Genomic DNA, 24574 nt, shown 5'->3' on the forward strand with positions numbered 1-24574 from the left:
ACTCATTTCATGTAACTAAACACTTTACTGACACTAAAATAGGCTTTGTCTAAACTGCTGTGTACTTGTAAAAGATTATGGCTGTGTGAGTATCTCCTTTGTCCTCTTTCTAATTCAAGTTCTGCAATATGAATTTATGTTGACTCTTCTAATTGAACAGAAATCTCAAATGCAAATCTTGGCTACAACGCTGAGCTGTCCAAACTGCAACTAATCATATACAATAGTGTAGTGGCAGGCAAATAAAATGTAAATGTAGGTGTGGCACTTGGGGACATGGTTAGGTGGTGGACATGGCAACGTTAAGTTAACAGTCTTGATTATCTCAAAGGTCTTTTCCTACATAGTTTGCAACCATGATTTTATGATTGCAAACTGTTTTCCAGAGGTTAAGTAATATATAAAATTATATATCCATTTCATTGTCTTTCAGTCCCTAGCATGTGCTATTATCATGTCATAAGTGGAGGAGAAAATTTCAAGAATTCAACAGATGATACTGATTATACAGATTATACTGTCAGGGTCAAGATAGCTATTTTGTAAATATATAGACAGACAGACAGAAAGACATATAACCTTTTTCCAATCCAGAAAATCTGGTCCTCTCTTAGTTGACATGTGAACACAGAATCACAAGAAAATGTTTCGTCTTGTTTCTCTTCATAGGAACAAGACATAACAAAAGGAGAAGAGACATGTATGTCAGATCAAATGTTCATATAACTCAATATTCTGCCTCTGGCAATGGTGAATAATGATAACTAAGGAACAGTATAAAATATAGCACGTAATGGTAATTCCATGATAAACTCTCCCTACCTAGAGAAAACTTCATCACAAGGCTGGTCAAATGTCTCTTTTTCAGGTTGGAGTACACTGGCATAAAAATCACTCTTTATGTATTTAAAGAAATCATTACACACCTTTCATGAGTCACATCTTCTTTCTCTTTTCTAATTATTCTACCTGGTTTTCAAGACTAGAACCCTAGAAGTCTACAAATTATTAAGGATAAAGATAGATGAGAGATTTGTATAACGCCATAATCGTGCTGCTTGCTTTCTTCTCTGTTCCTTTCCTAACAATTATTTTCATGTGCTGTCTTTGTGCACTGTTGTATTATTGGCTACTTCTAAGCAGAGAGCTGACTTTTTCATAGAAAGATCTATTATAGTTCCAAGGTTCCGTGAGTAGAAATAAGTCATTCAGAGCCCATCATTATGTGTGTAAAGTTAGCTTTTTCTCCCAGTGTGCATCACTATCAACACTGAATTTCACCTGGCACTTTATCACACAGTCCCTCTGTATTGTGAAATCCTTTGCAATTCTCAGTTAATTTCCATTTTCACTTCACTGAATAGATTAGTATCAGCACACTTTGTCACCTTGATATTCACCTCCTTTTCCAGATCATTTATGAATATCTTGAACAGATAGGCTTAGCACAAATTCTTCTCAACTCCACCAATGACCTTTTCCTACTACAAAAAAACTGTAGTTTTCTTCCCCCTACCATTTATAGATTTATCAGTCTAAAAGAAGACCTTTCCCCTTATCAAACAACAGCCTAATTTTTCACTAGCTTTGAAGAAAGATCTTCCTAGAAACCTCTCATCAGAATATAACTGAGAAATAATTTGCAAATATTTTCTGTGATTTTGGTAAAAGTAAATTTATTTGTTAATTTGAATTTCATTTTCTGATTTTTTTGACCAAATGAGTTCTCCATTAAATTGCATAAATTGATTAAATACTTATGACCATTTTCATTTTTGTTTTCTTCTTGCTTACTTTGCTGCCTCAGAGTGATCTTCTGGTATAGTTGCGTGCATTGTGGCATTAGGACTGTTACACAATTCAAAATACAGGATCAAATCATCCTGTCTGACCTCATTATGTGCTAGTAAAAATAATGATTTTCAATTAATCTTTTCTGATTCTTAAATAGGAATTTTATCAGCTAAACATTTTCTGTTTTTTTCTTACGACAGCCAAGTAGTAGAACTACTTGGAAGCAAATGTCTGAATCACAGTGGCCAATAGCTGAGCTGGTCGAATATGACAAGAATTACTTATAGGTCTTTTTGCACCTTAGCAATTCTTTAAATCATTTCAATAGTATTACACTACTTCCTTTTTTTTTTTTTTTTCTTTTGAAAGCTTTCTTGTAATATTCAAAGAAATTATTTCAAAAGAAAGCAGAAGCTACATTATGAATCCAAGGATAAAGCCATACTCCTAATAGTATCTGCTCTGGAAGTGCTCCAGAGGCCTATTTGAAAGCTCTTTGCTCTTCATTTGGCAAGGAACTTAAATTTAAGCATATAAGTGGTTCTATTCAATTAAGTACTTCAACAAAGTACTTAACAAGAATGAATTTTTTACAAATTGGGCCAAGCAGTGAGGTAATAAAAACCAAAATGTGGGGTTTGGATGCAAGTTCTCAGTGCTTCCCGTTTCTATACATTGAAATGAGCACAGCCCATATAATATCATTATTTATAAGTCATTTACTAGGGAGAAAATAGATCATAGTTGAAAAGACTTTTTAAACTTTAGCAAAGACAAAGGCATGGCATGGTCAAATCCCAGGACACCCAGAAGCACCAGACCAAGACCAAAGAATGCGGAACAGCTTACAAGCTTTAGTTTTAACTAACTAATTAACTAATTAATTAACTAAATTTAACTAACCAATTAACCAGCAATGCTCATGGCACTGGCCTCTATATAAAAGGAAGCACATTGTGATTTTTTTCCCAGGATAGCACTGTGAGGCACAGTTTACTGAGAAAATGGCAAGTCAGCAGAGGATGACAGGATTAAAAGACCAGCTAGAATCCAAATAGTCAAAATTTAACCTTCATTAAAGGAGAATCCAAAAGAATGCTTGAAATATAAAAGGATGAACACAGCATACAGCAAGGCAGCTCAAGGAAACACTTGTAGCCAGCAATTATTCCCCTCTGTACTCACATTATTACAACCCTACAGCTTTATGCATGGTAGATGCTGCCACATTAGCAGTTAACCTGTCCAAATTCTAGCATTCCTGTTATCTGATAAAAATGAGAATCATGCTATAGAGAAATATGTCATGAACTATTGGTTCAGTGGTCGCTTAGCTATTTGCTAATCTCAGAAAACATATCATGGAATCATAGAACTGTAGAATGGTTTGTGTTGGAAGGGACCGTCAAAGATCATCTAGTCCAACCCCCCCTGCAATAAGCACGGACATCTTCTGCTAGATCAGATTGCTCAGAACCACATCCAGCCTGGCCTTGAATGTCTTCAGGGATGGTTCATCCACCACCTCCCTGGGCAACCTGTGCCAGCATGTATGCACCCCCATTATAAAAAAAAATTGTCCTTGTGTCCAGCCTGAATCTCCTCTCTTCTAGTTTAAAATCATTGACAGGTCTCTTCTCTTCCCCACCCCACAACACCACGCCTACTTCTTGTGTTACATACTCATAATAATTCCTTATCAAGGTGCTACTAGCAGTTTCCAAACTCTCCATAATAAGAACATCACTCTTTCTTTAACACCCACCCAAAAGACCATTTGCTACATACTGTAACATTTCCATTTCTCAAAGCAGTGCCTTTTTCTTCATTCTTCTTTGAAATGAGATGGAGTGAACTTTAGTAACAAATTGATTGTTTCTGAAATGCAAAATTGTACCATTGGTAATCTGCTGAAAAAATCAGAAGTACAGGTCAATGTTAGATCCTGTGATATAAACAGTCACGCATCCTATAACTTCAGGTTGGCTTATGCTAACCTTATTTTAATTCAGTACAATTCAAATATTTATAAGACTGTGCTGCTATGTTATGAACATGATCCCCACAACAGTAAAGGATTTATATCAAGAAATTTAGCTGAACTTTCTATAACCATTATTATTCCAGAGTTTCTAAAGCTTGTTTAGTTTTTCCATTCTGTACTAGCCAGATGATTTGTACATCCTGTGCTTTCATATTTACCCTTTTAAGATTGCCAGACAGATACCAAACATGGATGACCCGTTAATATAATATTTCTTTGTGCTTTCGTTTTTCAGATAAGGAGCTGAAAAAGGCTGGAAATGGTAGTGCTACATTTTATAAACAAGATAAAAATATGATTTGCAAAACTGGATGCAGAGATTTCTGTTTCAGTCACTGAAGTATCACAAAAGAAAAATGAATTGGTAGTACAACTTCATACCTCTGCTTGGTTCCAGCCTTTATAGTCCCTAATCAATAAACAAATTCATCTTAGTCAGCTCACTCTCTTGCACTCTTCATAACATGGCAAATACCTGACCTCAGCAATTGCTGCAAGACAGTTCCTTCACAATAAATTCAGGATTTTTAGCAATAGAGATTATTCTATAGTGCTTGAACCACACTATAGGGTAAACTAACCTTGTCATTTGGTCCAGAGCAGATAGTCTTTCTAGCTATGAAGGGAAGCTGGAAGAACTGTTCTGGTTAACAACATCTGTGTCCAAGCTTCTCTTTGCTTTCCTAGAGAGGTGCCTTCTTTGCTTTTGGACCACAGGGGTTGGTTAGCTACGCATTGGCAAAAATGTAAAACACTGGAAGAGAAACCCATATTAAGGAATTTTTCTTTAAACATCTTTTAAAGGTACATGAACTCTCCCTTGATTTTTTCATGAAATATGCATGAGTAAAGTAAGAGAAATTATACAAAGCTTTCTAAAAATAAACAGTGCTTTAAGTGGGAAGATGAACTCCTGTTCCAAACTGTGCAACATGTGAGGATTATCTTTGGTTCTTTTTTAAGGCCTGGAAATAGTAAAGAGAATAGTACGTATACAGCCATTAGGTTTCAGCTATTCCAATTCCCATTCTATCATCGTGCTCTTACTTAAATATTTCAGTGACAACTGAACAATTTCATAGAATCATAGAATCACTAGGCTGGAAAAGTCCTTTAAGATTATCAAGTCCAACTGCAGAACACACATTGACAAATCCCGATGCATTTGAGTGAATTATTGTACAACATTTTAAAAGTGGTAAGACTCAGTCTAGATGTATATTGGGTTATAAAAAGTATGTAGGTATAATTAATCCTTTTAAAAAAGAAAGGTAACGTGACGACTCTTGTTTACTTGCAGATCTCTGTAGCCAAATGGCTAAAAGGACTCCTAAGACACTTGTTTTCCTGGAAAAGCATTTAAAAGTTCAAATGCAAAGTAAGATTAAAAGTTCATATTTAAATATAGTTCCATCATACAGATTTGACTAGATAATTTAGGGAGAAAACCTTCTGGGTTTTAAGTCATAGTGTAGAACAGTAGGGGAAGAAACACTTAATTCCCCTTATGAAAAAAATAATTACTTAAGGGATTTCTTAGGAATTTAGTGGGTTAATTCTGCACACACATAAATACTTGACCCAGGTTTATATCTATCAAATCATCAAGTATTTTCTTTTGTTGATTTCAAGATTTAATTTGAAAGTAGTAATGATTTTCGCTATTAATTTTGTTGTAGCCTGCAGAGTCCATTTTATTTATGGTCTAGACTCCACTGGATTAATATTGGGAATAAGAACAGTAGTCAATACAAGGAAAGAAAACCAAGATTCAGCTTTGTAGCACACTGTAATCATATTTGCATGACATCAGAGAATGGCATCTAGTGATTATAAGACAACTGCATCTAGGTATGTGTGTTTCAAATGTATGATGCAGTCCATGAAGCACTCATGAACTAATCCCTGAAATTTTCAATAATCTGAACTACACAGGAAAGAAACTTTACTTTCCCACAATAGGAATATAAAATATCCTGATGACAGAACCCTACAGGACTTAATTTTGCATCAGTACATCACTGGCCACTTGTAAATCTTGGAAAATCTCCAAACATTATTTCTCAAAACTGCAATAAGGCTTTCTCTGCCATATATTTTGCAGCATATATCAGGCAGCCATAATTCCAAGAACTATTGTTCAGCAAACCCTATCTTTGTCAAGAGATAGCACCATTTCTCTTACAGTCTCCCAAATGCACAGTTGCTCAGGATGCAAGCAGCATTTAAACAACTCTCTTCCTCAATCCAACTGTGTAACAAGCGAGTCCCTCAGTTAGGATAGTGAAAGGTCAACTGCGTCTCCCAGGACAGCAGCAGTAATCACACCACTTTAACATCTGCCAAGAAAAGAATTGAATTCCAGGGAAAAAAAATATCAGACCACCCAGACTTCTACTGTGACCCTGCAAATACCTGAGGCAGAAGCAAAGAGAAATGTGGATTTATCAGCAGCTATTGCTCAGTCCCACATTCTCAAATCTATAAAGGCATGAGCAAGTGCCTGGATTCTTTATCAGTATATATATATATATATATATGTGTGTGTGTATATATATATGTATATATCTATCTCCATCCCAAGAGCATAAACAATCTACCTATACTTTACCTGCTACCTACAGAGTAATATGAATGGTAGCAATTATGGACAGTTTTACCACGTACTACTAGTTTAAGAGCTCTTCTAGTGGTATACGGTGTCATGCTGAGCTACATAAATCTCAAAGTAATCTTTGCTACTCTCAAATTTGGAAGCCACTGCTAATCATTCCAAATCTACACCATTATTGTCACCCACCAGTCCACTCTTGCCTCCAACCACATATTTCATCTTGAATAAAACTGATTTAAGACACAGTCTTTGAGATGCAATTGTTCTGTGTGCTCCTCTTGGGCATGCTGTCCTTGCTCTCCATCACTCCACTGCCGTTTCAGCCACTACAAGCAATTGCCAAAACTACTGGAAAAGCTGTTCAATACCGGCAGTAAACATTGTACTTAAGCCATCTGCAGATAAACTGCAAATGTATCACACAGCTCCATAGCTGCCATAACCATTTGTCCATGCTGGCCAGATAAAAGTTGAAAGTAATGTTTGCTAGCAAAAATACATACTTGGAATAGCAAGCAATCAATGAAAATTCTGTCATTTGGCCTAGAACTGCAGAATTCCTATGATTCTTGCAGATTTCCAGTTTTGCTAAGCCTCTACTATAGCAGGGTATCCAGTAGCAGGGTGAAGAGACTGAGATAACTTGATCTGTTATCTTGTTTTCAGTATACAAATTCATGTAATTATGGAAATTGTATATCCAATTATGAATAATCTATAGAACGACAAGCATTCACCTAAAAGCCCTGTACAGCATACAATGAATTTATTTAGGGAAATAAATTATTCTAAGTCATAAGTTATTTGCAAAATAAATTATTCACTGTGAATTATTCACCCCCTAGCAATCAAGGGCTAATCTGTTGTTCCTCCAAAGACCAAGTCAGTGGAAGAATACAAATTAATCTGGAAATTTTAATAACCATTGATCCATATCTCTGGCGTATATAACAATGCAACTTGATACTGTTTCCTATTTCATTATAAAGGCTCTATTAATTCATGTGGTGAAGACCAAATCTAAAAAGAAATATTCAAAATAAAATAAAAAGCAGAAAGAAGAAAAAGTTCTTCTCTTGCAACAAGCAGTCTCCTAAGCATAATTCATTCCAAACAGATCATGTGCTTACACTTCTGCTGTGGTACTGTAATCCTCTTTGCTCTCTCAGTTATTCGCTCAGGTCACTTAACACAGCTTAAATTCTCTAAGTTTCAAATTGAGCATGTATTCTTTCTTGAGATTTTTAGTGAAGGAATTTGATATGTTTGTTTTAATTTCACTTTCACTTGGACAGGTAATTTTTGGAGGCTGCTGCAAGACAAGCTAAAACCAGCATCTGAAGGTAGTAATTCTGTGTCTCTCCAAGGAGAAAGACCCCTAAGGCAATACAGTACTTGTTGAAATGGTGCTGAAAGCTTCTTATGAAATCATATCAGAAATACAGCAACATAAATAATTTAAGTTAGCAAGTTAGGTATAAACTTGCACTGAAGCAGAGGTTTGGATTAGTAGACTTCTGGTTCTAATTTTCTATTATTCTACACTTAACTGACTATGCATAAAGAGTTCTGTCCTGTATTTCCCATTTCTTACCTCCTTTCCCTGCTACAGTGACCCCACCTTTATTTTCCTTACTTTATACTGCAATATGCTTGTCTCCTGGCATGTCCCCTAGCTTACCCCACTGGGAGATTCCTAACTTTCTACATTTTTATTTGTCCCTTCCTATATCCCAAACTATCTTCCCAAACACTGTCCCCTTTCCAGCTCCTCCACACCCTTTTGCTGATACTCTGGATGCATAAGTCTCCTCACTTCTTCCACTTGTGTTCTCTCTGAGGCCCCAGAAACTCACTGCAACACATCATCCTTCTCCTGGCTATGCCATGATGGCCATCAACACCACTAGGAGCAAGAATGATGGCAAGGATCCTCCATCAGCTCACCTCTCTGAACAGATCACCACCAGATGTCTTCCAAAATCAAGTGGCTTTTCAAGAGAGGCCCTGCTCCATGTCCTTTTCCTAAGCCCACTCAGTCCATTTTGGAGCCCTTGACCCTCAAAGCTCTTTATTTTTTCCCTTTGAGTGTTTCCCATCAACAGTTGCCTATTCTCTTTATGTTCACTTGAGATATCTAGGTACATTAAAACAGGAAGTGTCAAGCAGAGTGGGAAGGCCATCTCCACTCTTGATCATATATGACTCAAGCTCCCCTTATATTTATGTACTCAGTGGATTCCTTAGGGAAACTGCATGCTATCTCTTTTCATGTACTGTAACAGAACTCAGTGGGAAACTAGTTCTGTTTTGTATACTAGTTTGCGTATTTTCCCACTGTACAAAAATATTAATGATTTCAACTGCTTTCCTTTCCCACAGACAGGAAAATAAAGGCCAAAATGTCTAATCTTTTGCAATTTGAAAATGCCAACAGAAGACATACTTCACAAGTCAAAAATATTTCATTTGTAAAATTCTCATTCTATTGCCGATATTACTATAACATAAATACATGTTTCAAAACAATTGTTAAGAAAGACTCAAATCTTCATTTGAAAAATGGCAAAATGGGTTGTTTCCCCAATTTTATAACTTTTTCAAAACTATTTTAAACCGGGAAACTAATCAAGAAACTATCTCCAACAAGAAGTTTAAGTTCATTCTCATCAATGTTTTCCAATTGAAAAAGGTTTCATCAAAAATTACTCTGATCTTCTCTATTACATTATTGATGATATTTTGATATGCATGCTGGTTTATGTGATTTTTTTTTCAGTTTTCTTGTTCTAAACACTTTACATTAATTCAAGCATTTTTTTTTTTCAATTAAATTGCAAATACTTTTTTTAGCTCATGTACAGTCCAGAATGCAGTCATAATTGTGTTTCATATACAGTAGCATTCAGATAATTAATTCTTATTTTTATACATATAGCATTTTTAGAAACTCTTGCTATTTCTTGATATAGTACTGTATTGTATTAGAATAGATAAAGTGTTAGATATTGTATTCTATTGTACTAGAACACGATGTGAATCTTAGATTAGGCTTCTAATTGCATAATTTCTCTAAGATCAGGTGATGTTCAAATAGTTCAACAGTTTCAAACTTCTAACACTAAAGACAGTGAGCTCTTAAAATGCTAAGGAAGAGTAAAAGATTCATTCCTTGCTACAGTTCATATCCCATGTTTCGTGAAAGTTTAACAGGTAACATTAGTGCTTTGGAGAACTGAGACATAAATTAAAGGTTAGAACTATAACACATGTTCTCCTGAAAATCAGAACCTACAAAGAGATCAACCCCAAATACAGACAACTCAGGAAGTCAGCATAATCCAATATCAGCTCTTTAGATTGGAAAATCTTGCTGATAAGAGTCTGGACAGGATACATGAAGTGTGTGCGTGTCTGTGTGTGTGAACATGTGTCTATGAAAGCACAATAAATAACGGCAGAAAATCTCTCTGACTAAGCAAGTGGCAAGTTCAACAAACCCTTTCAATGCTGAAATTTAATTTTGATAAAAATAGTATTTTTGCTGGGACAAGGGTATCTCATTGTTGGTTCATGTAATGAATAACAGGTTTTCTCAAAATAAAGGAACAGACTAGTTTGTCTTTAAACAACATGAGATTAAATACTCATCTACATAGACATCTGCAAAATTATGCAATCTTTCATATAAACGAGATTAAAGAAAAAATGTTAAATGTGTGGTGCCACTTGGATTTAACATGATGCATATTGACAAAACTTTTTTCAAATTATGTTGTTTTCGAAAACACTATGAAAGCAACTTGAAGAGATACTGTAACATTTCTTAGCAAAATATTGCTGGTTGTTTATGAGTTAATCTGTTCAAATGGTCACTGAAAAATTGCACCAGTGTCTATTGCACCAGTTCAATGAATACAGAGATGCAAGCTTACGTTTACAACTGTGTTTTTTTCATCTGCTATGTATGTAGATTGTTAAAATTAGAGACCAGTATCTATAGGCTAGATATTTGGAACATGAGAGAATAAATCCTGTATCCTCTAGTGCAAAATAAATGGGATGGTATGACCTATTTCCTAGGATTGTTGAAAAATGTTACTAAATTAAAGCCCCGCAAAAGAAATCTCACCTATAACTGTGTTTTCTAAACTTCAAAACAGCAACTACAAGTGATGAGCTCTTCTTTTATCAAAAGCAAAAGGCTTCTGAGCAGAGAGGTCTTCTGTAATAAAAATTAGACACCTCCTTTCCTAGCCTCTTGTTTTTTCAACCTGCCCTTTCACGATAGCAGCAGAAGCTTCACATTACAGGTGCCAAAGGGTTGTACTCACATTTCCCTGCAAAAAGAGCTGCAGTTCTTCACATAGTCCATATCACCTGCGACACAGCTGCAAGGATCTCTCTCCAAGTGCCTTGCTGATTCCTTTGAGCAGCAGCAAACAGTGCCCACCATGGTATACTGTTTTGCTTCTTTTATGACAGTGATAAGTGAGGCCTTGCAGCAGGAGGACCATTCATTCTGCACTATTAGAGACAGCCGTTATTTGGTGTTTAATGTTCCATGACCCATGAGCATTAAAGGAGCTGCTAAGAAGTATTTGATCAGGTAAAAGATGTATTTTTGAGCCACAGGCACACAAAAGATCGCATTGGAGAACAAAAATGTTTCATAAAATGAATAGAATACAGCACAGGCAGGTAATAAAATAACAGAAAAAAAGTATAGTCTTATTTGAAAGCAAATTCCTGCATGGAAATGCCACCACCCTGCTTGTGGCAAAGCCACAGTCAGTCCATGGCATGAGAACAGCCAGCCTATCCTGGAAATGCTGCCTGACCTGAGGGTTGCCACACGGATGCAGGATACAAGTAACAAAATTATGTTGTTTTATATTAGTCCATTAGTGCCTGGTTTCCTCTGGATTATAAATAATCCTCTGAGAAGTGGACTTTCACAAAACCAGTCACAGGGTTAATCCCTCAGGAATGAATCGGTGGCAGACCAGCAGAACAGTACAAGCCACATGGAATGGCAACACTGTGCCAAAGCTGTACTTGGTGGCCTAGGCACACAAGCAGTTTCTCTCTTCACCCTCCTTCATCTACTTCCTCTCCCACCAGCAAAGGAAAGGTTATTTTAGTATGACAAAGCTGGAAGAGACATTAGAAGGCAGGCCGTCCCTAGTGCAACTCCCTGCTCAAAGTAGGGTCACCTCTGAGCTCAGACCAGGTTGCTCAGGCTTTACTCAATCAGGTAGTGAATTCAATCAGTGATCAGGTAGTGAAAACACCTAAAGAAAGAGAGCACAAGTGCCCTGGGCAGCCTCATGGTGAAGAAAAGCTTTTCCTTACATCCAGTCTGCACCTCTCTTCTTTCAGTTTATGGCCATTATCTCTCAGTCTCTCAGAGAGTCTCGCTTCATCACCTCATTAACCTCCATGTAGGTAACAGTAAACTGATTTTAGGTCTCCCCAAAGCCACCTTTTCATGCTGCACTGAACAAACATTGGTCCTTCAAACTCCTTGCAGGGGAAGTGCTCATCTTGACCGCCATGGGGGTCCTCTGCTGAACTCGCTCCAGTTTGTATCTTGCTCTAGGCCCCCAAAACTGAACCCAGTGAGACAAGGTCTAATGAGTGCTGAATAAGGGAAGATGAACCCTTCCCTCAATCCACTGTCTGTGGCCTGTTTGTGCAGCCCAGGAGGCTGCTGGCCATCCTTGCTGCCAAGGCACAGGGCTGCCAGCTCCATTTGCTGTCCCTGCACCTGCTGGCCCAGGCAAACTGAAGATAGGTACAGAAAGCAGCCCAAAGGCTTGCCTGAAGTTGTCAAATGAAGTGGCAATGGCAGTCTCAAATAAGCAGGGTCCAATGAGTAGCTCAAAGAGAAAGCAATCATCTTGTTAGCCCTTAATCTGACAAGAGAAGCACAGAACCCATCCTGAGAGCTGAACGTGATTAACAGTTATTCTAAGGCACCTCTCTCTAATCAGAAAATGCTCTGACAATAACTTCAGGAGGCCATTAAGGTCCTTTCTCTGCCTGCAGAATAGGTAAGCCCTCCTTCAGAGGTTCAGTAAGGGAAGCACCTCTTTTTCCAAGAGGCAAGGGCTGGCCCTGCTCATGCTCTGTGCAGGCTCTCCAGCCAGAAACTGTGGTTGGGCTTTTCCTAGTGACAAATCCTCTTAAACAGCCCTTTAGAAAAACGGGATATGTTGGTTCAGACCTATTGTTACACCCTTCACACGCACACACAGAGCAGCTTGTGTCTGCTGAGAAAGCAGCAGGTAGGCAGAGGATCCCTCCTGCTTTAATTAGAGCCATCGACCCTGCCCCTTCCCTCACTCCACTGCTCCCTGCCAGCGCATCCAGCGCCCTGGGGAACTCACCCAACCCTTCTGCTTCTGAAATACAATTTACAGGAGCCCCAGCTGCCTGGCCAAGTTTATTTTGTTGCTGCAGCAACCATTTTCTTTAGCTCCACTTGGCCTTGCTACCTCCTGAATCACCTCTAAAAGAGAGGTTACTTGGTGGGAGGAGCGGGAGGGGGAAAGCTGCTATGGAAGAGGAAATCTGCAGGGGGAAATCCATTTAGATCTATACAAACTGTACAGCCAAAGAGATCCTCAAGGCATTTTTAAATAAACAACCACTTGAGCATTCAACACTGAACCTGGAAGAAACCAGAAAAGAAAAGAGAACCAAGGGCAACACAAGCTACAGCATATTTCCCTTTGAGCTTTTTTCTCCAAAAGACAATGCCACATACTTTATCACTGCAGTACTCCAAGAAAATTAGTTTCCTTTTTTTCTAGTATACTGCTGTGCCAGTTGATGAAGCTAGTAACAGATTTCAGTAGCAAAATTCTGCAAATGTAATGAGTTTTACTCACTAAAGGTTGAAAGTACACTGTATAACTCCCTAGAGCTGCAGTAATCATTTAATGCCTTTTATTTAATGATAGTAACAAACCAGCCTATGTTAAAAGCTGGCTTTCATAAAAATGAGGCAATTTGTTGACTTGGCAAATAAGAAAGATGAAGAAAAAACACCCAAATGAGGTAATAAACAATTAATTTCAAAGAACCAATCATCAGTTTAGTAGCTTACACAGTAAAAAGAGATGGTGATGTAAATATAGTGTAGCTGCATCTACTCTACAAGATGTGATTTAATTGGTAAAATGAATCAACTAGAGAAATGACTGTAGAAAAAACAGTATTTTTCAAGTGTAGAGAGAAGGTCTCTTTTCCGGTTTGTAATGTGAAACATTATTGTTATTCTGTTCCCATTCTACTGAAAATGCTTCACTAATGTCCTCTGGAAGTCGTATATGTAACCAATTAACCTTGCAGAGCACTAACGAGTTTGTTCTCCCAGATGTGTACTCAGTAAGTGGTCACTATTCTTGTTCACAGTGTAAGAATCCCTTTCTACATATCACAGGCCCATATTAAATTTAAATTTAGGCCTCTCAAAGCTCTGCATTTTCCTGTCCTTTCCTCTACCTCACCTTCTTGCCCAAAAAAATTCATATACCCTGAACTGAAATGTTATATTGAATGCAAGTATTCAGTGGAATGCAAATATACATGAGAAAGCATGAGAGGAAACAGCAGAATAGGGTTAAAAGAATGGCCTGTACTGACAACCAAGTTCACAGATAACAGCAGTGAACACTTGGGGATGTGATGTTTCCATTAAGTCTGGGGCCTGTGCCTCATATGACAGCTGAAGTAAGCAAAGCTCTGTGGCAAAAGTATCATGACATAGTAACTGCTGAATCCTGAAGGGTATAAAAGGCCTGGTCAGAATCCTGCTTGTCATCACCAGTCAAGAAAACCCAAATGTTGTGATAAGGATTCATCAGCCAGCATTCTGTGCCTTTGTGTCACACCAAGTTAACTTGACCAAATCATTTTCACAGACCTATCTCAGTGCTGTTGAATATGTGGGGGTGAGAGTAAGAATGAGTGAAACCTGTGACAGCATGAACATAAATTAAAACAGTGCTGTTTAAAATAAGCTCACCTTCCTCCTCCACAAGACCTCGCAGTGAGGCTTAATAATTTCCTACAAACAATGAAGGAGGGGACTGTGCACATGGCCACAACTATATAGGTTGGCATGTAGTTTAACAGCAAGGGTTAAGGAGGGCCAAGAGCAGCCATGCTAAGGAAAGGAAAAGAAAAAGGAAAAGGAAAAGGGAAAGGAAAAGGGAAAGGGAAAGGGAAAGGAAAAGGAAAAGGAAAAGGAAAAGGAAAAGGAAAAGGAAAAGGAAAAGGAAAGGAAAGGAAAGGAAAGGAAAGGAAAGGAAAGGAAAGGAAAGGAAGAAGGAAGGATGAGCCTTTAACTGTCTAGAGTCTTCTGGTTTTCTTAGACGACGCTTTAGGAAGCCAAAGTCAAGGAGTCTTCTCCCTTACTTGGTATATTTCAGAGAATCTTCCTGATTAATGCTTGTCCCTGGAAGACAGTTTGTCATTCCTGAGCCCTCAGACACAAGATCTGACCTATGGAGACATAGCCCATTCCCTTTTGGATTTCCTCAAGCTGTATGTCCCAGGAATCTGAGTGCTTCCAACTCTTGCAGCAGCTGACCTTTAGGGATCACTACCCTTTGGTTTGGGAGCATCCTGACATTTGAAACCACCCATTGCTCAGGTACCTCTTGCACTGTTTGGCCATCCTTCTGGGGCAGAAAAAATATCAAAATAAAACTCCTATCTAAGCATAATTTCCCACATTGTCACATCCTTTGCCTCTCGTCCTACCACTGTGCATCTCCACAAAGAGTCTGGCTCTGTCTTTTCTATGGCTATGCAGTAACTACCCTTTCTCACAGAGTGCTCCAGTGAGATTCAGTATGTCTCTTCCCAAGCTAATTCATCTTTAGCAAATCCAGACCAAAGTTTTACTGTTCCTCCCACTAAGTTATGAACTAGCCCCCTCTTCAGTAGGCTGGCTGCTATTCTTGTATTAATATCCTGCTCAGCTAATCTGGAGTAGGACTTTCCCCATATTTTAGCATTGATTGCTTTTATCCAGTGAACTTTCTATTTTGAATCAGTCTGTATTGCAGCAGATACTAAAATATAAATGTGACTCATGAGTTCAAATTTTATTGTTTTTTCACTGAAATCAGACACGCCATAATCAACTGTTTGAGGAGACTGTGAGTTTGAGATTGCTGCCCACCTCCCCCTCCAGTCTTTGAGGAATAACAGTTTTCTATACAGTAGAAATTCTCATCCTGAACCTTTATCTGGCCTTTTTAAGACAGTGGTGTAATTTTCCAAGTCCTGAAGGATTTTTTATTATTGGTTAAACAGGTATTGGGCATGGTGACAGCAGCATCTGACTGTCAAGGATATCCTGACAAAGAGCCTTAACAGAGAAGACGGCTCACCAGGGATATGAAGGGAGTTTTCATGTCTACTTAATCCTTGTCTCTTTATTGAAACTTGCAAGACCACAATTAGTCCAACACAAGATTGTATTCTTGTGATTTCAACAGCTATCCATTACAGATTTAGGACTTTCATTTCACATAGGCCAAACAAAAGCTCTCTGGTGATAACTATTCAGACAGTGCCAGGCTAGTCTGGGACATAAATCAATGCCCTAGAGGTGAAAATCTTCAAATCCTATTCCTGTTTCACTAAACAATCCATTCTCCCATCCTGAGGATCCTTGGGAGTTGTAAATAGTAAGGCACTAACACAACCTAGACTGAAGAACGCATTTGCACACATCCTTTGGTATCGTGCACTGGTCAGCTTATTAAGATTGTTTGCACGTATCAATACAGGAAGAAAAATTTGGCCATCCAACTGCAAAAAGAGTTCACAAGAATTAATGGCAGCTATAAAAATCTCATCACTTTATTTAGACTGAGTCTATTCTTACCATGAGCTTTGGAATGTGACAGCTATATGTGCTGTACATGGAATGAAAAATGCACTGCAGGATAACTACAGCTGCGTAAAACTTCACAGGAAAGCTGTTCTTTTGCAGAGCATTCCATAAGCAGAAAACCATCCAATTCGTGAATTCATGCTGAATAAATCAAAATGATTTAAACAAACATCTTTAATGCACAACTATTTAAAAACTATTTCGCTTCAAAATGCATCCAAAAAAACCCTTTTTTTTTGTTAGTTTAAAACATTAAAAAAGCAAACTGTTTCCTTTTGATTCAAAACACAAAAGTTTTTCATTTTTAGTTCAAAACCACAATATTTTGGTTTGTGATTCTTCCACGACAGTATTCACATACTCATGTTCACAGTAGCCCTGGTTGACCGAGAACACTCTTCTTGCTGAAATTCCTCATTTCTCTGCATAGTCCAAATTATCCACCACCTCCTTACTTCTTTGTTAAAGGCCTTCTGCTTTGATAAGCTCAAAGAACCACAGTCAACCAATCAAATAAAATAAAGGTAAGGAACATCTACTAATTTGTGTGCCTTGTAAATTGCTGTTTCTATTTATATTCTGTGTACAGTATTTTAAAATATTATTATTAGTTATTAAAAAAAAATTTTAAATTAAATTGAAATATTACAAAATAATTCCAGAACTACAATGTCAAATCAAACTGACAGCATGCTGGAAATTAGCCTTTTCTAGTATATAATAAGACATTTTGATTTATTGATATAATTCATGATTACAGTTTGCATTTAAAAGAATTTGCATTTTCAGACCTCAGCTGTAGAAACAGTCACTTGTATGCTGCTGGCAGGGGTGGTTGTTTAAGGGCTCATATTTAGCTAACAGCCTTTCCAGATTCCGGCTTGTTCCTCTCTGGTTCTTTAGGTCACATCAAAAGCAAAAGGCTCTGCAGGGTCACGTAGAATAGCCAGGGCACCTTGTGCACTGCCTCACAGCAGGGTAGCTTTTCTCCCTCTCGCACCAGGACCCCCCCAGCAAGCACAGCTGTTCTGCACGTGCAATGGTGAGACTGTGATTGCAGAAGCTCTGCTTTTCAATTTTTTTCTTCCAGAACTTTTAATAGTGCTTGGAGACATATGAGCATTCCCAAACCAGTCAATCAAAATTTACATATAAATAAGTGCCTTTTATATATAAATAACTGACTTGAATATTTAGGAGATACTTATTAGGATTATTTCCCAGAAGACATTGAGATAGATGGGATAGGATAAGTATTAGGATAAATTACTAAAAGGATAATACTTCTTGAAAGGGAGGGAGAATGAGGAAGCCCTAGAGAAAATAAATGAATTTCAGCTGCATTAAAATGTAGTGGATGTGAGACTACTGTTACCACCTTACCTATAAGCTAGGAATACAGAAATACATTTTTAACAAATAAACACTGGCATTTCATTAAACAAATTCAAGTGTGATATAAACAGCCTTAAAGACAGAATGTAGGCACAACAAAAGGAAACAAGAAAACTGCCCGATTTTTCAGATATGAAACTCAGATCATATTCATCTGAAAAACTCTTACTTCACTTAGAATTATACCACAAACCAGGCAGTTCCCACAGTTTTGAGGGTTTTTTATTATTGTAATACCACACAAATGTTTTCAAAATGCAAAATAGAAGTCAAAGTTAAATCCAAAAGTTCTTTGTTTTTTTCTTCCAAACTACATCATTTTGACAGCCGTGCATTTAAGCCCCATATTAAGCAGTGCAGAAGCCATGGATTTGCGAAAATCTACAAGAAAATAATATGATTAGGTAACTATGCTTCTGAAATAAGCCCATCTCTGATGTTATCTTTTCTACCTCATACATACTCATCTTATTAACTGTTTCCAGCATAATGCTATGTCAAATAATTTAACTAAGTACATTAGGCAAATTCTAATGATGATGTTTGTCAGACTCCTGATCATTTGTTACCATAGCTTGGTATGTTGCTGTCAGCTGACTTGTCCCAGCTTTAACTTTATGTTGTCACTGAGTCAAACAATAATACTCAAGGACTGAAAGAAGAGACTTTTGAAGGATGTCTTTGAATTTGTTGCACTACGTTCCTCTTTTATCAGAGCATTTGCATGTTCAATTAGCGTGAATCACAACACACGCAGATGATCACCACTCTATCACATTCTTATGCATGGCATGATGAAGCTGACTAACAGAAGTTGCCTTTCATGTACTAAATGTGGAAATGCTTGGTCAGCGTTAACATTTCTTTTGCATAGAGGAAAAGAGAGAAAGCAGCAAAAGGGCAACAAAACTGAGCCCTCATTATTTTGGGATCACATTTTGAGGCCAATCTCCTCTGGCACTGAGTAACAACTCTGCTGAATGAATGAATTTAAAAGTACTTTTTGTTAGATATATATGAAAAACTTTTAGGCCACAGCAAAATATCTTCATAGAAAGAGGTGTGGTTTACATGCCTAAGATTACCAACTTTTGTCTATATTCACAATTGCTCAAATGTCTTTTACCAAAAATGAGCTTGTTATTTGAAGCTTTTATATATATATATATATATATATATATGTTTGTGTGTATATGCCTAGATATGTCTATATGTATATATTATCTCTATTCTACACATACAGTCACTTAAAAAATCATGCCAGTTCACATGCTATTTCCAGCTTACAGATATGGAGAAAAATTAAATTAAAGGAATTTCCTTTAATTTATGTTTTATCCTTTAAACTGCTTTCCTGTACAGATTCATCTGGATGCCTCTCAAACCAATGACTACAGCTTTCCCTATACCAAAACCAAAGAAAGCTTTGCCTGCATTTTTCCTTTCGAAAACACTACTGAGATAATCTGGTCTTAAAACTGAAGTAGCCAAAACCTCATATCATTATAAATACAAATCTTGACTCAGATCCCACTGGGAAATGGTCCATTTTTCACAGAAAAGACAAGATTAGAAAGTCCTAAATGTTCTCCCTGCCCAAAGAGAGAGCCAGCTGTATTTATGTCATTCTTCAGTGGCTCTACATCAGTCCCTTCTTCTTCAGCCTCCCTTAGATTAAATGCTTTACTCAAGGCTATGGGAGGTTCCCCAACTAGTGAAAAATAAACAAAGACCCTAATTTCTGTTTTAGAAAGATATTTAATAATTCCTTTTCATCACATCCTTGAGAGTCTGAAAACAAATCCTTCAAGTCTGTACTCTGAAGAGAGGAGTGCACCCTCACTGCAGAACAGATTTGCAAGTATACTGCTGCAGACAGACACTGCAGTAGAATTTTCCCAGATAACAAAAGAGCTGCATACCCCTGACACACACACTGCTTTTTTTATTACAATGTCGCAAATTAATTCTTTGCCCAGGAGGCTTCCATGGCCCTACTGCTAAAGCTATTCATGTTCTGAAAGGAAATGTTTAGATTATCTAAAGATGCTGTCACGCAAATTAAGCCTATTGTTGAATGTTTGCATTTCACTGTCAGACACCTACCAGCTTCACTGGGAATATCTGCTACAAATAGCAGTGAAAATACAAGACAATAAATTAACCAAGATTACAATTTATAAGAAAATACCGAATTAATTCAAACTTTTGAAATCTTGAGGAAGATACATTGATCTCTGAATGCACTGAGGAAATTAAGATTCATACTCCCACATATCTTTTATTATATTCTTACACTTCAACTTAATAATGGAAGAACTTTTTTACGGGAAAACATTTCTTAAGCTATAACTTAGTTTAATAAATTTAAAGAAAAAAGAGAAAAAAAATGTTCCCATTGTTAAAAACATAACACTCCACTCTAATGCTCTAATGTAAAGTTAATGGAGAAAAAATCCCATCTCTTAATTTCCCAGGAAAGGGACTACAGTTTGACATTTATTTGACAGAGGTCTCATCCTAAGAAGACCACAGTCTGTTACATGTTACAGTTCTAAACAAAGTTAGGAGCTCTGGTTTTATCTCAGCCCTGATAAGACCATCTCCTTACACACCATCAATTTTTAAATAGAACAGTGCAAAGAAATCAATGGGGAGCTCTACTTAATAATTAATATAGCCAACCAAAATTCAAGCAGCACACATTGTACCCGAAGATGTGCAATAAATGCCTTCTATTATCAATCACAGTAATTAGACTTCCACAGTATAACCATATATTAAGTTATATAAAAGGCCCAATTTGGTATACTTATTGTTATTTGTTTTAGATAATTTCCATGACATACTCATTCCAAGCACAACAGGAAGCATAGTTTCTGCTATTTGTTTTCTTCAGTACTACAACATAACAAGTGATTTATTTCATTCCTTACTGCAAAACAGCTACATGAGTTATTAAAATTATGAAGATTATAGATAGTTTGTATCTCTTGAGTAGCTAGAAATTGAGAACTCCACTAGTTCAACATGGAATAGATTCTGAAGAATGAAATTGGGAGTTTTATTGATATGCTCATTATGAAAACATTGTTCATGAAAAGTTTGATGGCACACAGAGTTAAGAGCAAAAGCTCTTCGGTAGTAACTTTAAGTCAGGACTGAAAATGAGCTTTACTGTTCTCGTGCAGCTAATCCAAAGGAAGATTGTGAGCTTCAGAAGAAACTGTCAATTTGTCACAACTGATAACCTATTCTATAGATCTTACTGAAATAAAAGAAGATTATTCCAGAGCAAAACTTGTAGTTATGTGGAGAAACTCCTACACAAAAGGAACACCCCACAGTTGCCAGAAGGCTCTGTCCAATGAATTACAAAAAGAACTTAAAAGTGTTGTAAGGCATCTAAGATCAAGTGAAGAGGTCTACCAGGTTTTAGACATATTTGTTTAAATTTGGCAAATATTAAAATGTTTCTACCTCTTTCATATTTAGATTCTATCATTATGAAAAAGGAAAGCTTGTTAGCATGGATATTGATAAATTTGAAGTCAAGGTGCAAGTCTTGATTATTCCACAAAAGCAAATTATTTGATAAGGAAAAGCAAGAATTTCAAAAAGGTTCTTTTACATTTGACTACATTTTGAAATTAGTGCAACTGGTTCCTAATCAAATTAAAAGACCAATTTGATCAAGCAATAGAAAAAATGTAGTTTCACAATGACAATGCATATTGTAGGGAGAGAAGGAACCCATACACTTTGCCACAACTTGTTACCATATCATCATAGAACTGTGATATTAAACAGAAAACTATTAAAAAGCTTTGAACATTTCGAATACTTATTGAAGCTGGTTTTCCTTGAGGTACATATCTGGCCCTGTTGAAATCTGCTGTCAGCTTCACCACATAGAACAGTGCTTATTCTCTGCCAGCGTCAACACAGGACATTGCCAAATAAAATCCCAAGACAGTAAACATTTACCAAAGCTATAAGAAACTGAAAATGGGGTCCTATGACAGGACTTACTAGGGAATCTGACAGTAGGCAGGACTAGCTATACCATTAATAATATATACACATACACAATGCATGACACATTCATTGTTTATGATGACTAAAAGTAGCTCATGGCAGCAAAGAGCTTAACTTTGTAACTTTAAATGTCCTTTTCTGTATTCTTCCCTTAGCCTTCATAGAAACATTTAACTCTGCATGAGATGTGACGTGGAATTTCATGAGGAATGGCTTGTTTAGGGCACAAGTGGTTGATGGGAGTTGTAGATCAAGCTTGTAATGGAAGCTAGCCTCAACCTTAACTGTGCAATAGCTATAACTGTTTCATAATAACAAAACAGATTAAGTCTTGCTATATTGTTTTGCCACTCTGGCACTCTGGAGTCGACAAGATCCATTTGCACAATCCAGTCAGGATAAGGCATGCTAAGAAAATTGAATGAATATAGGTTTCTAACCTTTCTAGGTAAGGATTTGTCAGATATTTCTTTCTTCTAGTTTTATTTTGGGAAAGTTATTTTAAACAATTAGGGTGTACCCTGCGGCAATATAGGCTGCTGCAAAGGTAGCTAGTACAAAGCAATCTCCATACGCACAGGAGAGCCATTTACAGGTTTACATAGAGGTCAGAGTGTAGACTTAAATAGAAGAAATACTGAAAATTGAATTACACTGCATATTCATTAAATGGATTATGACATATTTGTCTCTCAGTTGTACTTCCGCAATGATCAAAGACTGTTTTGTTAGATATTTGACATTTTGAAAGAATTCAGACTTGAGCTTGCTGCTGTGTAAATGAAAGAGTAGAAATAAGTAGCTCAAGAAAGACCAGTGATATTCCTCTGCATGGCTGTGCTTTCTGAGCAGTTATTTTTCAGCAAACCAAAGCATTAATTACACTCTACTACCAAGCGCTTTTTTTCTTAAAGTTTGATTTAGTGAGATGACAAGATACTGAGCTGCCAACTATAGCTACTACACCTTCAACAGAATGAAAGGAACAGAGGCCCTGAGAACTGCTCTCAAATGTGTAGGAAGGCATTACTAATATGCAAAAACTACCACTTTACTGATAAAAAACCTACCTACTGTTAACGGTCTCTGAAGCATTTTGGTCATACAAATTTTATGTTTGCACAGCACAGATTATCATGTTTTAGATCTTCTGTTAAGTCATACCTGTTGTCCCGTCCAAAGCAACTTCAAGACATCAATATAGGTATAAGTGATATACAGTTTAAAAAGAATAGTTTAGAAATATTTTTAGGAACAATTTCGTCCATGATTATTTTAGGTGGAATGATCAAATGGAATGAACAAATAAATCAGAAATGTGTGGTTTTATTAGTAAAAAAAAAAAAAGAAAGCTGCTATTGGTTCACAGTGTTTATGAAGCATTTGGATTTTGTACCATTTCAAACAAAGTTTGAGAAATGTGACCATTTTCTTTTGGTTGCAGAGAGAAATGTGAATACAAATGTTTGGGTTTCACATGTCTCCAACTGGTAAATTACACTCTTTTTTTTCCTAATAGCTTTCTTGTGCCATAAGATTAAGAGACAAGATAATTACCTCTTTTAACATAGTGTGTGTGTCAAAAACACACTTAAAAACTGCAGTAAGAAGTACAGCTGCTCTTTGATTTGGGAAAACTGTTTCTGACTATAAATAAATGAGTCTACATAAAAGCTATGATTTCTTCATTCTTATAATGTTCATAGAAATTGTTTCAAAACATTTTTCCCAGGGGTTATGATTTAGAAAATTAATCCTATTTTCAGTGCTTTATAAAGAATCATCCCAGAAAAGTTCAGGAGGATCTGATTTTTTTAATTAAAATCAGATCAATACAAATGAATGATTTAAAGAGGAGTAGCAGAATTAGATTGCACATAAAGATAAATATATTTTGCTTTGCTTTTAGGACTTACTACACTGACCTTAATATCTATACAGGTGCTCTGGGTACTTGGAAGGATAACTGCATCTCTTTTTTGAGAACCATATACTTTATTTCCAGAAATGCAGACTGTCTGACCTTAAGATGTCATGTCTGGATGCACAAGCCTTTTTTTCTAAGAGCAAGTCAATGATTAGAGGGGTGGAGTTAGAACTTTTATTGCATAGTCAGGAGGTACTTGCAGCAGCTAAAATATTTTCCAGAAAATGTCTTTTCTAGATTCAGAAGGTTTTAAGTAGATTTATTACCTAAAAATGCATGCAGGCTGCAGGGAAATGCCTACTTGACTCTCAAAAAGCTTGGTAGACATGTCAGGAATAGGCTTTAGGCACCATTCAGTTTCATCAAAATGGGGCATCTACAAAATCCCTGCATCCAGATTCCTGCCATCTCTTAGAGAGAAAGTAATCAGCAAGTACAAACTCTGGATTCCAGTCTCAGCTTCCAGAGCACATTATTCAGCAGCAGTTTTACGTGTAAACTGTACAAGAAGTAGGAACTGGACTCTGCAGTACTTCCCTAATACTCAAGTGGGCTTCATTGACTTGGTCCTAGTCCTATAGAATCATAGAATCAGCTAGGTTGGAAAAGGCCTTTAAGATTATCAAGTCCAACCATTACCCCAGAACTGCAAAGTCCACCACTAAACCATGTCACTAAGGGCCACACCTACTCAGTTTTTGGACACTTCCAGGGACAGTGATTTCACCACTGCCCTGGGCAGCCTGTTTCAATACCTGATCACCCTCTCAGTGAAGAATTTTTTCCTAATATCCTGTCTAAACCTCCCCTGGTGCAGCTTGAGGCCATTGCCTCTTGTCCTGT

General features: G+C 37.0%; 1 protein-coding gene across 7 annotated transcripts in view; it reads right to left on the reverse strand.

Moving 5' to 3' along the window:
- The window catches only part of TAFA2 (TAFA chemokine like family member 2), a 202533-nt gene that overhangs the window by 88092 nt on the left and 89867 nt on the right, over positions 1-24574 (reverse strand). The gene's annotated exons all lie outside the window — the stretch shown is intronic.

Source organism: Pezoporus flaviventris, unplaced genomic scaffold (assembly GCF_033815535.1).
Source record: "Pezoporus flaviventris isolate CSIRO_AGI_PZ_B2104156 unplaced genomic scaffold, CSIRO_AGI_Pfla_v1 ptg000045l, whole genome shotgun sequence".
Taxonomy (NCBI): domain Eukaryota; kingdom Metazoa; phylum Chordata; class Aves; order Psittaciformes; family Psittacidae; genus Pezoporus; species Pezoporus flaviventris.